This window comes from Cryptomeria japonica, chromosome 6 (assembly GCF_030272615.1).
Source record: "Cryptomeria japonica chromosome 6, Sugi_1.0, whole genome shotgun sequence".
In the NCBI taxonomy this organism is placed as follows: domain Eukaryota; kingdom Viridiplantae; phylum Streptophyta; class Pinopsida; order Cupressales; family Cupressaceae; genus Cryptomeria; species Cryptomeria japonica.
The window spans coordinates 429767157-429789230 of record NC_081410.1 but is presented as its reverse complement, the minus strand read 5'-3'; positions in this window follow the sequence as shown (position 1 = coordinate 429789230).

The following is a 22074-nucleotide window of genomic DNA, read 5'->3' as shown; positions in this document are numbered from 1 at the left end:
TTAACTCTTCACAATATATGTGAATCTCACTTTCCATATTTTTATTTTGTAGGAATCCACTCCAATGCATGGAAAACTCATCTACAACAAGTCAACATCAAGGAAAGATAAATATATTTACTTCAATCAGTTTTCATTACATAATGTAAATTATATATATATTTACCTCATTCAACTTATTCTCTCAAAATTTTACTTTGCAAAAATCACCTTTAATTCATGATGATGCCATCTTCAAAAGGCCAACATCATTTTGCAAGAATCAATGCCAATTAATTAGAAGATCACCTTCAAAAGGTCAACAAAAACAACAAAGAAGACATATTAATGATCAAAATTGTGTTGGCATTGACAAAACTGGTTAATCCAGAGAACTGGTATATTAGCCGAGATTTGTCATTGATGTCTAGCACTGCCCGATTGAGTGGTACTAGTGGAGTGGTGTATATTAGGAGCAAAGGTGGTGACTTGTAATCAAACGTGGAAGCAACATAAGAGATAGATGATCAAGGTTCAATCAGCTCAAGGGAAGACAAACTAAGCTAACCAGTCTGTCACTCAAAAAGATCGGTGTTGAGGTCAGATCTTCAGGTTGGTCATTATGATGATGGTGAAGTCACAAAAGGTGACTTAGGCAAGAAGGCTTGAGGTTGTATGCAAATTGGAACTTCATTGGCAAACAAGAGAAGAGGCTTGATGGAAGCACTGCAGACTGACATCAAAGAATGAACTGGTAATAAAGAGCGCAGTGGTATCCCGGTAGACCGATGAAGCAGAAGGAAGATAGGTGATCACCATAAATCTCAGAGTAGTGATTGGTTACACACTTGCGACAGAAAAAGGTGAGTTGGTGAGTTTGTGTCTATGCCAAGCTAAAGGTTGGTGAAGTCAACTTTAGTCATCGTGCAGTTAGGCCATGATTATTTGCAGATTTTTTGGTTCGCATTTAAAAGACTGGACTCAATCAGAAGTCACTAGTTTTGGGGGATGCAGTGGCAAATTTGGCTGAGTAGCTGGTTGAATTGCTGCAGGGGACGTAGAGAATTAGCGAAATATTTTATTGTGATTGAGGAAACACCTAAAAGTGACGACAAAGAGTGTATAAAGTATTTTTCAGCTCATTCAAAACTTCTAGATCAAAAAATTTGCAAAGAGCAGATCTTGTGAGAAGCGATCCAAAGTGCAGAGCAAAGAGAGAGGAAGTGCTAAATGATTTAGCCGAGCAAAGTTTGTGTGAAGTAGACCGACGGAGTGTAGAGCCAAGGGTATAAGTAGAAAACTGGTGTTGTGCATAGCGAACACAACCGATATAGATAGAGTATGATTTTTATTGTGATCTGATCAAGCTATCAGTAGCTACTCCAACAGATCAACTTCTTGTTGCTTTCGGACCATTGCAACTCAAATCCCTTAATCGGGTGGACTTTAACAGGTCCCTTTGTAAAATCCCTTAACCGGGTGACATCTTAATTGATGTTCCTAAGTCCTTTAACCAGACTACCTTTAACATGGTAAAGGCACTAACAGGCCTTAAACAAAATCCCTTAACCAAGTGGCACCTAACAGTGTCTTTGTAATCTCCTAATAGGGATGGCTCCTCACCGAGCGTACTCTAGAAGAGTACAAATTTTGTGAGTTTATACTCACATCGTGGTTTTATCCCATTTGGGTTTCCACGAGATAAATCTTGGTGTTACTGTGTATCTTTTCATGCATGCATGTTCTTCTGCAATAACTGTTTATATTGATGAATATTAAGTTAGTGCGGTCTTGAGTTAAAAGGTTTTAATTTTGTAAAACTGGTAAAGTGTTGATTCATCCATCCTCTCTCAGCACCGGTTGGGACTAACAAATTGATCTTAATACTAACCCTAACCCTAACCCTAACCCTAACCCTAACCTAAGCTTTATCTTAGAATGGAAACATTATATTTTTCAAGTCTTAATCTTGACCTTAAGCTAACCTTAAGCTAACCTTAACCCTAACCCTAACTACAATTAATAGGTGGTACATATTATTAATCTTGGTATATATTATTTAATATTTACATTCTAGATTGAGGATTGTATTCAATTCATGAAAAAATGTGTTGTACATATTGTAATGATTTTTTTCTATAGATTTTCTCATCATTTTTTATTGGAAATAATTTTTAAATTATTTAAATTTTCAATATTTTTTCAAAATGAAACAATTCTTTTTTAATTTTATATAATATTATTGGATACAACTTATATATGTACAATTTTTAAAAATGACAACACATAATATATCAATATACAAATTTCCTTACAATATAATTGAAACTATTAGTAATGGTTATCTTTTTTACTTAATTTCATCAAGGTTGGGTTTTTTAAATTTGGTTAATGGTGAAGTTCGTGTTAGACGGGTAAAAAAAAATTCTATTTAAAAAAATAATAATTTGAATTTATTTTAATAATTTATGAATAGTGTCATTTCAATGTTACCCTAACCGATTTCATTTCAATCTCAATATAATTTTTTTTAAATATTAAGCAAAACATCAAAAGTTAATTTTTCTTTGTTCTCCACTCCCCAATAAATTCTATTTTGTGAAAATTTTAATTAAATCCATGTCATTATATGAATGTTGACCTCTTGCTTAATTTTATTTATATTTATTTCATAAATAAACTTACATAATTTGTTTAAGTATGAAAACTATAAAGTTAGGTTAAATCAATAACAAAATAAGATTAATGATGTAATATAATAATATTATTTTTTCCAATTTCAAAATTATTCAAAAAAAAATTGAAATTAAAAATCATTTTTACTTTTATGTTTTTCCAAAAAATATTAAAAAAAGTCATAAATTAAGAATACTTTTATTTAAAGTTGCTTAAAAATCTAAAAATAATGTTCAAGTCCAAAGATGTAAAAGTCACTCAAGAATAATAAAAATTAATCCTACAAGTAAAACTAGACAAGAAGAATAAAATCTCTTTGTGAATGAAAGGGATAGCAAAAGAGAGGAGAGAAAGAAAGGGAATGAAAAAGAGAGAGTAAATTTATTTTTTTTATATTAAATATCGAGAGACCAAAATAAGGAGAGTTTATACAAAAAAAGGATGGGAGGTAAAGCCTCAACCATTAACCAGTGGGATTATCCGACGGAACAAAGACAACCTCCTACAAAAAGAAAGAGTTACGAGAGAGAGTATATACAGTGAACCATATACATCAACTAGAGGCTACTGGACACCTATTGCAGAATCTCATCCTAGTTTTCCATCCATGTTGTCCATCCTTGTGGCCCTTCCATCCACACAAATTTGAAATTTAGTTATTATATATATATATATATATATATATATATATATATATATATATATATATATATATAATTTTTCTATTATTAATTATATCATTTCTAATAACTCTTATTAACTCTTATTATTATTTTGTAGTTTAAATTTGAAACTTAATATTTTAATGTATATATATTTTCTATTATCTATTTTAATATTAAAATTGTTGTTTTGTATTTTAATACTTAAAATTATTATACAATCAAATTTAAAAATACATTTGTATTCACCTATATTTTTTATTTTTTAATATATATATTTCTATATAAATTAAAATGAAAGTTTAATGAATAATTTTCTACAATAAATAAGAATTCAATAAAAATAATTTCAAGCTTAAATTTAAACTTTATAACTTAATATTTTCACAAAATTAAACTACTATATAGTTAAATTTAAAAATATTTTTGTTTAAACTAAATTTTATGAAAAAACATACAACAAAATTAAAAATATTATTTTTCACTTTAAATAATTTTAATAATTTTTTAATGTAAAAAATTAATAAAATTATTATTAATATTTTATCATATAACTACATATGATAGCTGAAAATAATTTTAAAATAATTTTTATAAATTATGAAATAAAAATCATGATCAAATAAAACAAAAAGAATATACCCTTAGCTCATAGAGGATAAAGTGAGTAATTTTTTTCTTTAAATTAAAAGTAATAAGATGATTATTTTTTTATACTATGCCCTATGCCTTACATGAACAAGGAAAATGAAATGTAAGTTGTATCATTTCTTCAAATAGAAAAATAATGAAGCATGTTATTTGTCTGTATTAAGACTTCGTAGGGCATGCTATATTCTTTTTTGGTCCTTCCCATGGTACCATGGCAAGTGGCACTATAATTGCGACGCAGAGAAAAATGGTACCCCTCGACAAGGATTAGGTGTGTTACTGGTTAGTAAGCAGAAAGTATGCTGTCAAGTCTGGCAAGTATGGCAAGTAGGACGCTGACAAAATGCTAGATGAGTCTGGCTTTACAACAAAAGCAAGAGGCAAAGGACGAAAGGAATGAATGCTCAAGCCATCGAAAACAAGGATGTGACGTGCCAACCCATTTGAAATGGACACGACTTTTGCGGGGTTACTTCCATAAGCCAAAAACTGATGAATACTAAGAGGGGGGGGTGGGGTGGTGAATTAGTATGCCAAAAATCTATGTACTTAAACACTTACACAGTTTGAAGATAAACCGATAAAATAGTCTAACAGACAGACCGATTATCACACATGCAAACCAAAATGCGAATAAAGCATTCACCCACAAAAGCAATACAACCATAACACAAGATTTTTGACGTCGAAACCCAACTGGGAAAAACCACGGTGAGATGGAACTCACAAGTCACTATCTACAGAATAGAAACCAGACCGGTTAAGGTCTTACAATGTTCTTCACTAGAACAGATGATGTTAGGAATCTCAATCTCTGTTAGGAGATAAGTCCGATTAAAGACTACCTTGTTAGAGGATTTCAGATTCACAAAAGTGAACCACCTTGTTAGAGGATTTTACAAAGGCTTTGAGGCCTACCCGGTTAAGGGTTACAAACTTGTCAAAGATGTGAGTAATCAACAAGTGTTTGATCTATCTTATAGCACAAACTGCTTGATTAGATCCAGTATAGTTCACTGCTAATGCACTTCAGCATTACTTCAGTCTTCTCTATCTCTTTATGTTTACAACTCGATCTTCTTAGATAAGATCATTCTTACAACAACTCCACAATCACCTTAAACCCTAGCCACAACATAAACCCTTTTAGCAACAGCAACAACAACACAAAACCCTAGACATGATGTCCTTTTAAAGGAATCTGATTTCATGTCGGTCCAATAGGATTACATTACAATTTCCTAAGTTCAATAAATCTAGACATACTCAGTAACACGACACAAAAAGCACCGTCAGTGTGTCGGCACCGTCAATCAATCGGTGGGTTGGTAACTCATCACAAAATGCCAATTGGTAACTCATCACAGAGTATTACCGGTTCATATAAAATACCGATTGTCGTTTTGACAAAAATGAAGACTGGTAAGAATGTGTTGTGCCGCTTTGCTCCCTTGTACCGGTTGAGATCTACGAACCTCTTGAGGTCGTCATGTCGCTTCAGACCGAGAAACACATTCTGCAAAATCATTAGTCTAAAGACTAGAATACAACATACCGGTTGGAACAAATACTGGTTGAGCTCTAGCTCATACATACAAAGGGGATCTTAATACAAGTGTGTGTCCATCAATGACAATCACAACATAAACATCAAAAATGCCAACAAAAATAGTGTATTTGCTCGTGCAGTTAATGAAAATATCTAATGGACAAAACCATTCCAATGGTCTTGCATAACTTTTTACAAGTTCTAAGCCATTGATGAACAAAACGAGCTCGTCCATCTCATATAGGAGATGCCTTCGACATAATTAATATTTATTTAAATATATATCCAAATGCAAATTACACCATTTAATTGAAATAAATAATTTTATTTTAATTAAAAGTCCCAAAATTCCTCCCACTTGCATGTCTAAATCCCTTCTAGATTCTTCTAACTCCTAATTAGCCTAATCCTATCCTAATCATTGTCACATTCCTAAATAAAAGGAAATCACTTCTCAAAAACCTCCAAAGTCTTCAATAACCATTAAAGGATTTATGTCTTCAAATGGTTAACCTCTAAAGTCTTCCAAACCATTAAAAGTTTTTACATAACCATTATGGTTAACTCACCTTTTACCTTTGGTTAGAGACTTTCCTCTAACTTAACCATCCTTTTGACTCATGGGTCTCTTCAAAGCATTTATTTATTTGACAAAGGTAACCATTTAACCCTTGCACATTCATTTATCCCTTGGATAAAATGAATATCCATTAACCTAACCCTAACCCAATCCCCTAGGGCAACCACCATGTCCCCTCAAGCATTTAATGCTTCTAGTTCTTATATCTCCTCTCAAGCCTCCTCTTGGTGACACTTGTCAACATGGGATTGGGTTGAAAGTCTCACATGGATTAAATATCTTTCAATCCTAACCCTTGTTAAGATTGCTCAATCTTAACCCTTCATTTCCCCATTTCTTCTATAAATAGAAACCTTCTCCTCAAGCAAAGGAGGAAGCATTAGAGTATTGTTACTATACTGGTATTAGCATAGAGCTTTCTCATAGCATCACTATCTACACTTGCATAGAATTTTTTTATCATATCCAACCATCTTGAATCTCCATATGGCATCCATGGCTAGTGCTAAAAGATAAGAGTTACACTCATTTGGGACTTGGAGAGGGGAGAAACAAGGGAGAAGCATCAAAAGGAATCATGGAAGCATCTTAGGGAGGCTCTTCTCCTTGCTTTTGTTTTGTTAAACTTCTTTTATGCTTTTTGAAATCTCTTTTGATATGTTTGGAATGGTTTTTAGTTCTTTGTTTTGGTTTTATGGTTGAAAATAACTTATTAACATTGAACTTTGTTGTTGCCTTGTCCCCATTTCCATAATATCAACTGTATATGCGCTAATATTTTTATCATATGCATTATTTTGTCGATTGAATGCGCTTTTCTATTTTTCATATGCGTTATTAGTTTTTACATATGCGTTGAATGTTTTTGTATGTGTTATTCCTCTAAGAAAATGTGAAATAGAATATGTCATAAGCATTGTTAGATTTAGTAAAAGTGCTTCAAAACTTTGTATATGCACTGCAGAACATAATATATGCGTTGTTATGCGTTACAAATGCGCTAATATACACTGTCTTAGTGTTTTGATCAGTATTGTCAGTTTGTCTTGGTTTTCTGGATTTTATGTTGTACTAGAGGAATTTATGGAGGTATGTTGATGCTTTACAGTGTTAGATCTTATCAATTTTGATGATCTTTATGTGTTTTTTGCTTCTATATGTTGATGTGCTTCATTATTGAGGTTTTGAGTTCTCCATCATGTGACAAGCCATGATTGAGAGGACTGATCTATTGCTTTTGAACCAGCAAGTTGATGTGCCTTGCCACTAGTATTCATTCCATATGTTGGAAAAATTTGGATTGCCTTAATATGGCTTGATGTGTTATTTTGAAAAGAGGCTCATTGTTGCTTTACTTGATATTGTGGTCATTAGATGTTCATGTGTGTGTTATGGCTGCATGATGATGCTTATGGTTTTCATTCTTGAATATTGAATTGGAGCCTCTTGTTGTGGTTTTGATTTGGGGACATGTTAGGGGGAGTGGGCTTCCATGTGATGATTGGGGTCACGAGAGATAGACTTGTAAGAGGCTCCTTGTAAGGATGTTTGAAGTCTAGACCAACATGGCACATTGGAAGTTTACCATGTGGTAAACAAGTGATAACATTAAAAATTAATTAGATGGGCTGGGTAATTAGGTTCATCTAATCAAGATAATTAATAGTTGTGAACCCCATGACTTGATCCTAGGAAGAATGTTTTAGGATAAGCTTGGGAAGTCCATTGTGATGGCAAGTCAATCTCCCTTGGTCTCTCATAGGTTGAGATGGCTCCACATGTCCATCAGGCTTGTGCCTTGTGTTATAGTATTTATTACGTTAGAGGATGGCATGTGATGACACTCCACTCCTACATGTGTCCCCTTGTTTATTTGCATTTATGCCTTGATGATTTGTATGCCTCTAGGAGTTTCTTCTTGTGTTTGCTTGTGGTTGGTTCTTTCTTGAGAGTCCTTGTATTGTTTAGTCTCTTTGGTTGTTAGGTGTCAGCTTAGGTCTAGAGTGTATGTTGGGACCTTGTGTCATCTCCTACCATGGGGGGTGTTTCCTTTGGTTCCACATGGTCGGGTGGTTGATGCCTTCTTCCATTGGTATATCTTCTTCGATTCTTCATGTGTGGTTGTGGATTTATCTTCATTGCAGCTCATGGATGATTATTGCAGCAAATAGATGCAATTGACGTTATGATATTTGTAATGTATTTATCATGTAAAGATGTAGATGCGATTATGTATTAGAAGAGCTATGCTCAATGTATAGTTCATGTAATTGTTATAGAGGATGTTGCCTTAGGACTTGGTGTATGATTGTAGAGATAAATATTGAGATGTATTATGCAATATCAATAGATTTCCACAATCCATTTGTATGTCTATATGAGCTTTTGGATTTGATTGTGTGAGCTTTTTTTGCATCAACGTTTCATCTCACACTTTGTGATACATCATCAAGATGAAATCAAAGAGAGAGCATAGGAGAAAATGATGATGGATCACAGAGTGTGATCCTAAACATTAACATTGATTCAAAAAAAATCTCACACAATCAAATCTAGAAGCTCATATAGACATGTATTATGCATTTATACTTGAAAGAAATGGATTCTTGGCATTAGATGGTTATGATGAATATTGGATGTTTGTAATGAAATTATTGTTATGGTTAATTATAATAGTTAGAAAGGAATCTATGGTTAAAGGATGAGTTGTAGTACTTAATGTTTAAGGAATTCACATAAATGAATTTGTCATATTGTAGGAATTATGGTTGATAAATAATCTTGTGTCTATATAGATGGACTTTATGTTTATGTTCATGTTAAAGGATAGGAAGAATTAAGTAATCATGTATAGCTTGCATTTAAGTAATCTTGTGAAAGGAATGTGATCATGATAGTGAAAGAAATGGATATGGGATTAGGAACTTTTGAAATTGGTTAATAAAAGAACTTGAGGAAATGGATTGGGTTGCATTGAAAGTATAGCATATCATGTTAGAATAAAGATAGTGACTTGCATATTAAGAAAGATAGGAATTATGTGCATTACATTGATAATGAATATCTTAGATGTGATAATGGTAACAAGTAGATTTTTATTGCTTATGTTGGTAGTATAAGTAATGATGTTGATATACCCTAGGGAGATGATAGTGATGTTAGGTAATTCTACTTGCGTTATTAGTTTTATATGTTATGATTCATGTTCATAGTGATTGAATGATAATGAATGTAATTTATATTTCAATTTGTAGATGATGATATGTGTTGCATTAGATATTTAAAAAAATTTATTATTATCTCCATTAGTTTGTTAGTTGCTTTATTTCTCTAGGGTATTTTGGCAGGCATTACATGCAATTAAAGTTTTTATAGCATGTAATTTTGAGTCATTTAGCATGTATCATTCTTCTAGGTTGTTCATGAATCAACATCATAAGTGTAGTCTTGTCAAAAGTTCATTGATTATTTAAGTTCATGTTTACAAACAAAAATTATATGTTAATACTAATGAAGACCCTTTAGTTTTTTTTGCATGATTGAACCTCAAGGGACTATTGTACATAACATCAATTTACCAAACAAAAAATTAATAAGCTAGATGGTACACAACATGCTAATGTTGATCATGGACATAATTACCGAGCTGCATTAAATTATATGTCATCATGAATGGGAGAATACAAAGTATATCTTAATTATTTTGATATCATCCCCTTACACATGGAACTACATATATGTACAAATACCAAAGGTCGAATACATAGTAGTATCAAAGTTGAAAGATGAACCTATCCTAACAAGAAGGGAGAATGATTATCTCACTTAAAAGATGTGATGTTTAAGTGAAAGTTTAGTTTAAGCTATGATGGAGTATGCAAGTTACACTAAACTATTGCACATCGAGACTATCAAAACATTCTGAATGCAACTATATTCTAACTAATACAACTAAATAAATCTAAGGGTGTCAAAGGTTGTATTCAACTAGTCAAATATCAATTGTACGTCATTATTGAGTTAGGATAGATAAAATAAATAAAATTAGATTAATCAATACAAATTTATAAAAAATAAATACTATACAATAAAAACTTAGAAAAAAAAATGTATTAAATGTGCCTAAATTGTAGTGTGCTAGTTAGGGAAAATGTTAGTGTGGATGAAGAAATGTGAAATTATAAAACAAGGACAATACAATTAAAGGGCCCGATTTCACATTCAACCATCACTTCAATAGAGCATGAGAAGAATTCATTGAATAAAATGATTAAACAATATTATCTCCACAAAGCCTCATATTGATCTATTCGATTTATTTGTCCTTGGACAATTTGATATGTGGATTGCTTTATAATCAAGAATAACTTTTGTGGCAACGAATGGGTAGTATGATAGGGTGAATTCTCAAAAATCATGGAGGATTTTAATATGTTGGAAGACATGATTAATTTATAGATTTCATATGATATCAATCAACAATGGATAATGACTTTTAGAATCAATGGATGAAAATGATTGAGAGGATAAGATGAATATGCATGTGACATGTATCTCTATGAAGGGCTACATTGGTGATTAACTAATTGCATGGATGAGTGAAGTGGATTTGATTGAATTTGAGTGACTGGAAGTGACAACGAGTGAACTGATTTGATAGAGGAGTCAACTAGATGAGGTAAGATTATTAATAGAATTAAATTAAAAAATTATTTAATTCATGTGCATGGTTGTCAGAATTAAATAAAATATTAATTTTATTTATTTTTAGAAGAAATAAAAATAGAAAAGGCAATTCAATAAATGATATTAATTTATTTAATTATGGAGGAGATACTAATTATTTTAATAATTAAAATTATTTAATTATCGTGGACAAGAAGAAATAATTGACAAATTATTTAATTAATGTGGATGGAGGAACCTGATGAATTAGTTAAATAATTAAAAAATATTTAATTATTGTAAATAGAATTTGATGTTATCTTAATTAAATAATTTAAAATTATTTAATTAATGTCGATAGAAGAAATGATGAAATGGTAAGACAAGAAGGCATTAAATTTTTTAGATGTCTACATTTTGCCCCTCTTTGACACAATGCATTTATAGCTTTGTTTCAAAGAAATTATGCTAGTGCAAAAAAAATTGGCTAGTGACATGTCATCATGTGCCCCAATGTGTTGAGGGATGAAGATGGGGTACCCCCTTGAGATACCAATCAATAGAAAATTCAAATCAAACTATCGATAGGAAGAATAAACTAGGTCTAAAGGAATGGGTAAGAAAAATAGAACTAAAAGGAGGAAAAATGGGATGATTACTGATAGTTTTGATACTTAATATAAGTACAAATCCAATAGCCAACAAGATGAGAGGGGGGGGTGAATCATACAAACTTAATCTTCCATAAAAATATCAGATTCATCCTCGGTAACATATATTTCAGTAATATAACAAAAACTGTTAAACATGCAAACTCAAAAGCATATAAACATAATAAACCTCATAACACCAGATTTAACGTGGAAACCTAAATAGGGAAAAACCATTGTGGGATTTCAGACCCACTAAGAAATATACTCTTCTAGAGTATGCTCGGTTAAAAACAAATGTTGTTAAAGATTACAAACACATTGCTAGATGTGACCCGGTTAAGGGATTTCCCTCAGATCTATTAGGATCTTCACCTTGTTAAAGTGACCTTGTTAAAGGATTTCAAACACTCAATCAGAATGTCACCTTGCTAGAGGGTTTTACAAATAAGACTGTTAAGTCCACTCGGTTAAGAGATTTTCTGTCACTTTCACAAAATAACAGCAATAAAATCTATCTGCAACTTCACATCTAAAAATGCTAAAGCAGATTCCTATTTGTTCAATACAATCTAGACATAGAACTAATCTTGTCTATCTGTTGGGCTTCTATACTCTGTTATTCTAACAGGTCTTCAAGCTTATGTGCTCGGTAATCACTATGTAGCATCCCTGTGCATACACTTGCCTGCATACATTGTTTATCAACAGTTTCCTATTTATAAACAATTAGGTAACCGCTTAATCTCCTTGACACATTTCCCATGATCAATCATAGCCATCAGATCTTCGATCTTGTCCAGGTTCAATGCATCTTTTGATTTGAAAATGTTTTACCCCGCCTTGGAACTTGCATATATTTCTTGGAACTTGTGCCAGGGTATTGTTGTTCAATCTGTGCTATAGATCTTCATGTCGACTTTCTATTGCCTTAGATTCATTAACAAACTTCATCCACGGCTCACCAATCATTTAATCAGTTCCATCTCATCAGCTTCCTTCATTAAATACTGCATGCAAACATTTAATGCATTCTGTTATAGCTCGGTTACAACTCAGTAAATACTAAACTTCACTCAGTAGACATTCTGCCTTCATTAACTGATAGCGATAACCTTAGGGTTTACCAACTAGGTTCCTTAGGGTTTACCGACTAGGTTCTTTGCTTGATAACATAGTATAGTATTAACCTTTACAATTTACAACATATGTATGATGTTAAAACAATCTAAAACATCATGATCTCATCATTGTCTAACTCAGTACTAGTTGCCCATTGAATACCTTATTCATCCCCTTATTCATCATATCCTTTCCTATGTCTTTTACCGACATCTTTCTATTCTTCATATCATACTTCTCAAGATATGGCAACATTATACTGAATTAGAAAATCAATTTCTTGACATCAATGACAAAATAATAATATCAAGACAGTAAACATCCTTAATCAGTTATATCCATAATCATCAACAACGTTCTCAATATCCTTATGAAATGCCAACAATCTTTCATTGTCTGTTATAATGCTATATTGCCAACAGATTAGGTGATGGGATGGAGAAAACTATGGAAGCTATATGGTGAAAACTAGGGTTTGGGAGGCTATAAATGGGTGTATGGGCTAATTTCTAGTCATTGGCACTCTCTCTTGTTTAGAAATGTATAACCTCTAGAGTGTGAAACAATTATAGAGATGGGAAGAATTCTAGTGGTGAGTCATCAAGCAAAGTGCATGCAAGTATTGGATGGCTAGTTAGATCAGGTCAGTGGTATGTTTCTAACTCTCAAATCCCTTGGGGTTTTAAGTGCATCTATGAGGGGTAGACCTAAGATTTTGTCAAATGTGCCAAAAGACTAGAATGACACTTATGAAGCTTGCATTGTCACTTTTGATGCATAATGGCACAAATAATCAGTGGCTTGGCACTTTTGATGTTTAATGGGAAATATGAAGGAGGGATTGGCACAGATGATGTATTTGCACTTTTGATAGGTAGTTTGTCACTTTTTATGAACAATAGTGCAAATGATGAGTGACATGGTGCTTTTGATGTACAATGACACATATGAAAGGGGGACTGACACTAATGATGCATTTGTGCTTTTGATGGATAGTTTGACACTAATGATGGCCAGACTGGTGCTATTGATGTAGATTGACACTAATGATATGTAAGATGGTGTAACTGATGTAAAAGTGTGCTTGTGATAGACAAAGTGACACAAATGAGAATAGGATCACAAATAATTAGAGGTTGGTGGTTTTGATTAAAAAAAAAAAAATTTCTGGATGATTTTTAAGAGGTGATTGATGATGAGTGTGTTATGTTTGCAAGAGGACTTAGATTTTATCACATCTCAAGGGTGTCATCATCTATCACAATGTTGTTACAAGCCTCTTTTTACCTTGAGTAATTATTTACATGTTATTTAAATTAGAATGAATAATATGTAATATTAATGCGCCCATTTACAATTTATATAGAATTTTTTATTTTATTTTTTTAGAATAATTGATGAAATAATAATTGTTCTATTAATAGCCAGAGACTATGATGGTAGAAAGGAGTTACTATTTTATTAATATAGTAAATATTTGTTAGAAACAAAAGATAGCCCAAAATTATGGGATCAAGAGGGGAGTGGTAGGCATTTTTTTGTGTCAGTCAATCACATAATTAAGGAAGAGAAAGAGTTAGTGTTATATAGTCAAAAGGAGAGAGGAGGGAAAGTAAGCACTTTTGTCAAGATAGATGAAAAATGATTTTGTTTCCTTTGGTTTGAAGAGAGATTATGGGAGATCATCCAAAGGGACTAGAGATTTAAACGTATGCCTAATAATTTTATGTACTTATTTTCACATAGATATATGATTTAAGTGCTATAGAATGTGAAATTATATTTTAAAAAATGGTAGTATATTGCATTTATGATAAAAAAAATAGTCTTCTCATCAAGTTTGTTTTATGTATAATTGGTAACTATTGTACTTATGTAACCACTATTCTTTAAGGAATTTTGTCTAATACCTTACACCATACACGTGCTTTTACACCCATTTATCGTATCTCTATAATTACATCATATATTTCACATACTTGTTCAACGCCATTTTTGTTTGATATTGAAAATATATGGACAACTCTAGCTAGTAACTTAACTAGAACCGAACTCTCTTCAAAAAATTATTGGGGATATGAACAATCCAAACATGTTATGCTTGAATAACTCCAATCCAAGAGAGTCAATTAACCTGTGTTATATCCCCTTTGTTGCATAGAAGCTTGATTTATATAAATGTAAACTAATTAGGTCCTAAAGCATGCATAAATGATAACATAAAATGATAAAACAAATTGATAAATAGACAAAGAGCTGCAAACAATTATAGAAATGAAACAGGGATACAAAGGTGCGCCAATGACAATGAACAAATCCTAAATTGTTAGACCAATGAGCTAGGTGCCCTAGTCTAGAGGGTCTCCAACTATTGAGAACAAGCTTGATTTAGTAATTGAAGACTCAAAACTCTCGTTCCTTCAAAATCTAGCTCAAACTTGCAGGACTAGGGTGCTAGATACCATAGTCCAAGCTTTTTCTCTAAAAATTGCTTTGTTAGTATTTATCTATGTTGTCTTAGTCATTATGTACCTGCTACCTAATATGAAATTATGAATCTGAACCTACAAAAGCACAAAAGAGGGAAAATGGTTGTGGCTATAGAGGGGCTTTCCTTAGTCAAACCCCCATTTTGGTGTTTCAACCTCCACAAATAGCCAAGTCGGATATGGAATAAAGGTGTTTCAACCATAGAGTTCTACACTTATTTATAATTGGAGGTGCAGTCATAGTTTGATTCCTACCTTCCTACCTCTTCATTCTTGTCATTATAAGCAATGCTCATTTATACATTTTACATAATATGTACATGATATTTCTCATTTCACACATTATTTATTTGTGGATGTTTTAAGTTTGCAAGCAAATATTGGTTTCTTCAACATGGTATCAAAGCAAGCTTTTAACTTCTCCCCCTTTCTCATTTAAATTCATGAGAGTGTTGGCATGAAGTTTCAAACGTTTCTTCTTGGAGCGAATTAGACATCAAGGTTGTAGTGAGTCAATAGATGACTTTTAACATATAACACTTGATTCAAAGACAAAAAAAGAGAGTTTTAGGAGGCCCTTCCATGAAAATTCATATGGATTCATGTGATTGTTTGGTATTGTACCATTTTTGCAGCATAATAAATATTTGGCATCCATGCCTTGAACTACATGCAAAAAATATCATATGCAAATGTGTAGTTCAAATTTTTAATATTTTTTTATGCACAAGTACAACCTACACATGCATGACATCAATATGCATAGGTTTGGCTTTGTTTAATACCTTGTTGTCATCAACATTTGCATTTAATACCACCAATGCCCATGTTTGTTGGTTTTCCAACTTCTGAGGGGTAGTTTTTAATGTTTTAGGTTATTTTTTGTGAAATAGAAAGTGGTTTTGGAATATTCTATCTGAGAGGAATATATTTGTGGAATTTTAGAATATTTCATTGCTAACATCAACATGACATCATCATTTTCTTCCCCAACTTTTTCCCATCATGTTTGTCTTGTTTCAATTTTTAACTCAACTTCAAGAGCCTCCTTCTAAGGTGTACAAACATCTTTTTGAGTGATTTTTTTTCATTCTACGTATTTTTTTCTTCCTTTATCCAATGGTGTGAATGTTTTTTGTGGAATAATGATTAGATTTTTCCAAATCTCATATTCTCATAGGACACCTTGAATATATCTCATTTTTTGAACTTCAAAAGGCTACTTCATGCTCATGAAATCCTTTTAGAGTCTTCTTTTTTAGCTTGCATGATTTTTTGATCTCTACATAGTGGTAATGTTATTTCTTCATGAATTTAGAACAAAATTTAAATTTTGAGTATTTCTCTTTTGAATTTTTGTACATCATTTCACTTTGTAATATCTATAATGCACTAAAATAAAATGTCATATCACTATATCATTTGATGGGGTTTCATTTTATTTTATTTTTTGTCATTTTCTTAAGGTTTGTAAGGTATACTTTATTGGAGTTGAGGAAAAATCAACTCTATAGCTCCCAAAGATCACCTACATGCAAACCTCTCATAGAAGGAGAGAAGCAAAAAAGCTATGGAGGCCAGAATTCAGAGATCTAGAAAAGAGGAGTCATATTGATTGTGCAACAAGAATGCAATTCAATAATTACAGTTATTATGAAAATACAAAGAGAGAATCCTTATAAAAGGATACTCGAAACCCTAAAGGTGAAAACCCTAAAGAATTATAAGATTCCTAAGTTTAGCTTAAGCATAGAGTATAATAGACTAATAATTAAATAAATAATTATTAGCTAATAAAAGATTACTCTAACACCCCCCCCTTAAGATGAACTTAAGGAGTAGCTAAAAAACAACTAAGGACTAAAAAAAAATGTAAAAAATGCAGGAAAGCAACAATGGGTCCCAACAACTGGGCCTGATGAGGTACCCAAATACAACAAAATCTCTGTAAAGTGGAGAAAAAGGGAGAAATAAAACTCCTCTCCAAGAAGAGATGAAAGCTCAAGTGAAGGACTAAGAAGCCTCCAAACAAGAGTGTTCCAGAAGATAGGAACAAAAACAAGAGAATACAGAACACCACTGAAGCATGAAATAGTTGCAAACACTGTTGAAGAGTAATTGCTAATCTGAAGAACCTCCACTGAAATAGAACATGACCAGGTAGAGAAGACGGTAATCTGCATGAGTGCCTTCAAATGACACTACTCAAATCAGATGGCAAACAAAGGCAAACAACTGAACTCGAAGATACAGATGGCATGAAACACCAAAGCCTGAAGAGTTGATCAATCAAACCAAGGAAGCATTAGAACAACAGGACATACCTCCCCATAAAGCTGAAAAAGGGAGAGGGATAGGTACCCTAAAAAGAACGGCCAACAAGGGTTGCTTGATGAAGAAACAGGAATATTGAAGGTGCAGAGAAAGTACATAGTGTTGTGGAAGGAACACTCACTTTACACACACCATGAGGCTAATTTCATGGAAGGAACACTCACGTGACAAAGGTAGATGGCAAACAAAGGCAAACATCAACCCCCCCATGGCACTTTATAAGTAGTGCATGTACAATAAGGCACAAGATGTGCAAGATCCCAACTATACAATGCATGGTGGCACTTTATCTTAGTGCATTTGCATAAATAAAAAATGATACAATTATCAAAAGAGAAAAGATTGGAAACAAAAAGAACAACCAAAGACGAGACAATCCTACTCAAAGAAAGAGACCCTAAGACCTGAAACATCCAAGATATTCACCAAAGTGCTGAAAAAAAAAATTAAATAAAATATCTCTAGAGCATAAAATGGAAATAAAACTCATATGAATGGAAAGAACATGGAACAAGCTTTCCAACAATATAATTTTTTGAAAAACGGAGTTCGGAAGCTCAAGTTATGTCTCCAGGAGTGCAAAAATGAACCTTTGGCTTTGATAGAAAAAAAAACACCATCAAAAAAACAAAATCATAAGTTCAAACCTCCCGATCTGGATAGATCATGGAAAGAGATTTCCGACGATATAAGGTTTGTCAAAAAATGCCTCCGTATGACCAAGTTACAACCAAAAGAAAAAACCCCCTCTTTTAGGGCATAAAGAGGGTAAAACAAAATGAAAATTTTCTGACGCAGTTGAAGGTACAGACGTACCGATTTTTGTGCCTTGTAAAACATACCAATGAAAAAATCATGGCCCAGATGCCCTTGTCACCGAAATAGGTCAAATTATATATCAAAATTCGTGGAATTGGCCTCCTGAATCCAACCGTGAGGTCCTTTTGGCACCAAAATGTACCAAAAATCAGCTACCTATGGAAATGAAAAAAAACAACTGCACAAACCCCTGAATACACAGATCTGAAGAACAAGGCCCAAAATCTCTCATGAAGAGAACAGGGACATGTAGATTTAAAGCTCTGATACCATATTGGAGTTGAGGAAAAATCAACTCTACAGCTCCCAAATATCACCTGCATGCAAACCTGTCACAAAGGGAGAGAAGCAAAAAAGCTATGGAGGCCATAATTCAGAGATCCAGAAAAGAGAATTCATATTGATGTGCAACAAGAATGCAATTCAATAATTACAATTGTTATTGTTTATGGTGAAAATGGATAACAATAAACAACAATATTGAAAGGCTAAAATGAATCCAACCACTAAACCCTAGCCTAACAATGAACAAAGATCCACCATAACATATGAAGATAACCTAAGACAATGCAAAATAACTCAAAATCACAAAGATTATACCATCACATGTCCAATAGGGTTTTGATCTCCATTCTTCCTATCTCCATTGATCTTGCTTGATATATTTGCTCTCAGATTTTTATATGCACAAGAGCTCAACAAAGAATGGAATGTGGTTGCAAGTAGGATCTTAGTGTAGCCAAGTTGCATGAAAGATCATTAGCATGTGTCATTAGGATGTGTCATTAGGATTTGACAATGAAGAAAGCATCTCCTTAAATAGAAGACACAATGAGAAATGGAGGGTTAAGATTGAGAGGTGTAAAAAGAAAGGTCGGCTAGGATTAGAGGGTAGGTAAAAGAAATACCAAAATAATGAAAGAGGTAGGTAGTGTATGAATTAAGAGATGAATGACATGTGTCATGTGTAGAAAAAGATAATGAATTAATTAAATAAATAAAGATTTATTTAATTAATAGAAGAAATAGGACAATTAAATAAATAAAATATTTATTTAATTTAGGAAAGGGATAATTTAAATAAATAAATGTATTTATTTAAATGAGAAATAAGGCTAGAAGAGGATAAATGAATTAATTAAATAAATAAAAATTTATTTAATTAATAGAAGAAATAGGCTTAGATAATTAAATAAATAAAATATTTATTTAATTAGACATGACAATTTTGAGTGTCTACATTTTGCCCCTCTTTGAGACAATGCGGCTTGTCGCGTTGTTTCAAAGAAGATAAGATGAACTGATACAGAGTTGCCCCAGTATGGGAATAATATGCCCCCTCGAGAGATTGGATGAAAATGTCGGAAAAGATTGCAGACAATCTCTCGATAAGAAAGAAAGGCTAGAATGGATAGATCGGATAAAGTGACAAAGTCACGGGATAATGAAGACTGACTCGAGAAATGAGGGCGAGGGCTAGGCTGGGCTATAAGATAGAACACGAGCAAAAGACATCCTCATTGTCATTTACACCCTTACAAGATCACAGTGCAGAGCGAGAAAAGAGCAGCAGCAGTCAGCAGCGATGGCCTTCGTTCATAGATTTGACCGCGTTCGTCGATTCCAGCGACCAGCAGATGCAGGAGAGCCGGTAAGTACCCGAAAACCTCCTCGTACTTTCACGCATTTTAAGTTTTGTCATTAATGCATGCTAGGTAGCAATAAATGCGCTAGGAATAGGATAGTTAAAAAATGCAAAAACGCGCAACCGCGTCTGTGTCAGTGCCAGGCGCATCTGTGTCCAACAGGCGCGTCTATGCCTGGGACCGTGTTTATGCTGAATGCGGACGCGTTTGAGAATTGTAGGGGCGTTTATGTCATGTAGGGACGTCTGTGTTCCCTGGCCGCATTTGTGAATGGTATAGGCACGTATGTGTTCAGGAAGCGCATCTGTGTTGCAGAGTCGCGTTTGTGCAGTCTATAAGCGTGTTTATAAGCTTAAAGCGTGTTTGTGTTGCAAAATGCATAGGTTGAGTCTTTTTAGTTCAAATCGGCAGTTTTGTGATGAACATACGTTGTCGATTGGATAAGCTGCTGAGAGGATACACTCAAGCGGGTCCTCTAGGAAGACTAGGATAGATCAAGGCACTTTGTGATGAACAGGGAGCACCAAGATAGGCAGCACTTTGTGATGAACAGGGTGTGCGAATGTGAGTAACACTTTGTGATGAATAGGGAATGTCACACACGTAGTACTTTGTGATGAACAGGGAGCACTACTAGGATAGATAGCAACACTTTGTGATGAACAGTGAGTGTCACTAGGATAGATAGCCATATGCATCTAGATAGCAAGTAGCATTTTGTGATAAACAGTGAATGCCACGATAACTGACATGATTGATTGTTTTGACTGCAGGAGTATTTGCCTATGCTGAGTCACGGGAGAGATTCCCATCGACTCAGAGGTTACGACCAGAGTTGTCGATTCAGGATAGGATTTCTATTGAGGAGATGGGTCTCACACATGTGCTATATGTGCCTGAATTTCGGGCAAACATGGGTTTGCTGACTGCACTGGCGGAGAGATGGCACTCCGAGACTTGCACGTTCCACTTGCCTATGGGGGAGATGACAGTGACGCTGGAGGATGTCTACAGGATTCTGCATATTCCGATCGATGGAGAGTTGATTCCATACAATCGAGACGGAGACAGAGAGGCACTGAGATGGGTATTTCAGGATCCCGGTTTGGAGATGAGAGCAGGTCACGTGGCATGGGATACCATGACCGCAACAGGGCTAGCGTTGCCGGCTGTTATTGGAGGAGCCATCAGTGGTTTCTTGTGTTCAGACAGGGCTACACGGGGATTGGCAGTTGGCTGGGGAGGAGCATTGGAGACATTAATGACAGAGCACACCAGATATGCATGGGGGCCATGTGTCCTGGCACATTTGTACTATGAGCTGCATCAGTTTGTTTACCACAGATCAGTGGGCTTGGGCTGCGGAGTGACTCTCCTACAGGTGTGGGCATATGAGCACCTGCCGATCACACGACCTATCCACTTCAGAGGCAGAGGGCATGGATGGAGTTTTATGCATTTATACGATATGATTACATCACAGCCTCGGATTGGTCGGCTGGAGCACTGGAGACACGTCATAAATGATATTGATATGGTTATCTGGAGGTCGTACCTGGGGTGCGAGGAGTGGGATGACGACGCAGTGGAGCTACCCTATGCATTCAGGAGCAGGTATCTTATTGGGCGGACGCCCTATATTCTAGAGAGGCAGCTTCTTGACAGGGTATGCAGACAGTTCGGTCGGATCCAGAGGATGCCACGAGGCTCGGGCATGTATGCTCGTACAGTCAGAGATCAGGTACAGTTCGGGCCACTTCTATCATATGATCAGGCCGTGACACAGCTGGCAGAGATGATGCCATTACCGTGGGACATGTGGCCAGAGGTAGAGGATGCATGGATGGACGCAGAGTACTCTGCATATTGGGCAGAGCATCCATTTCCGAGGTTGACAGATCCGGGAGAGCTGCTGGAGGGAGAGGTGGGAGGGGATGATGATGATGATGGTGGAGGAGATGGAGGTAGGGGCCGGCGGAGGCGAAGGGGAGTAGTGGGGGAGAGGCGGGTGGCACCTCGGAGGGAGGGAGGACAGGAGAGAGCAGCCCAGGTGGTGAGGGGTCGAGGTGGATTGCCCCTACAGGTACCAGCAGTACAGGGTCCTAGAGCACAGGGACCTAAACAGGTGCAGGGACAGGAGCAGGTGCAGAGACAGGTACCTATTCAGGCACCTAAACAGGTATAGGGAGAGGCACAGGTATAGGCACCTGCAGAGGAGGAGCCACAGGCAGAGGCTGAGGGTGGAGATCCTG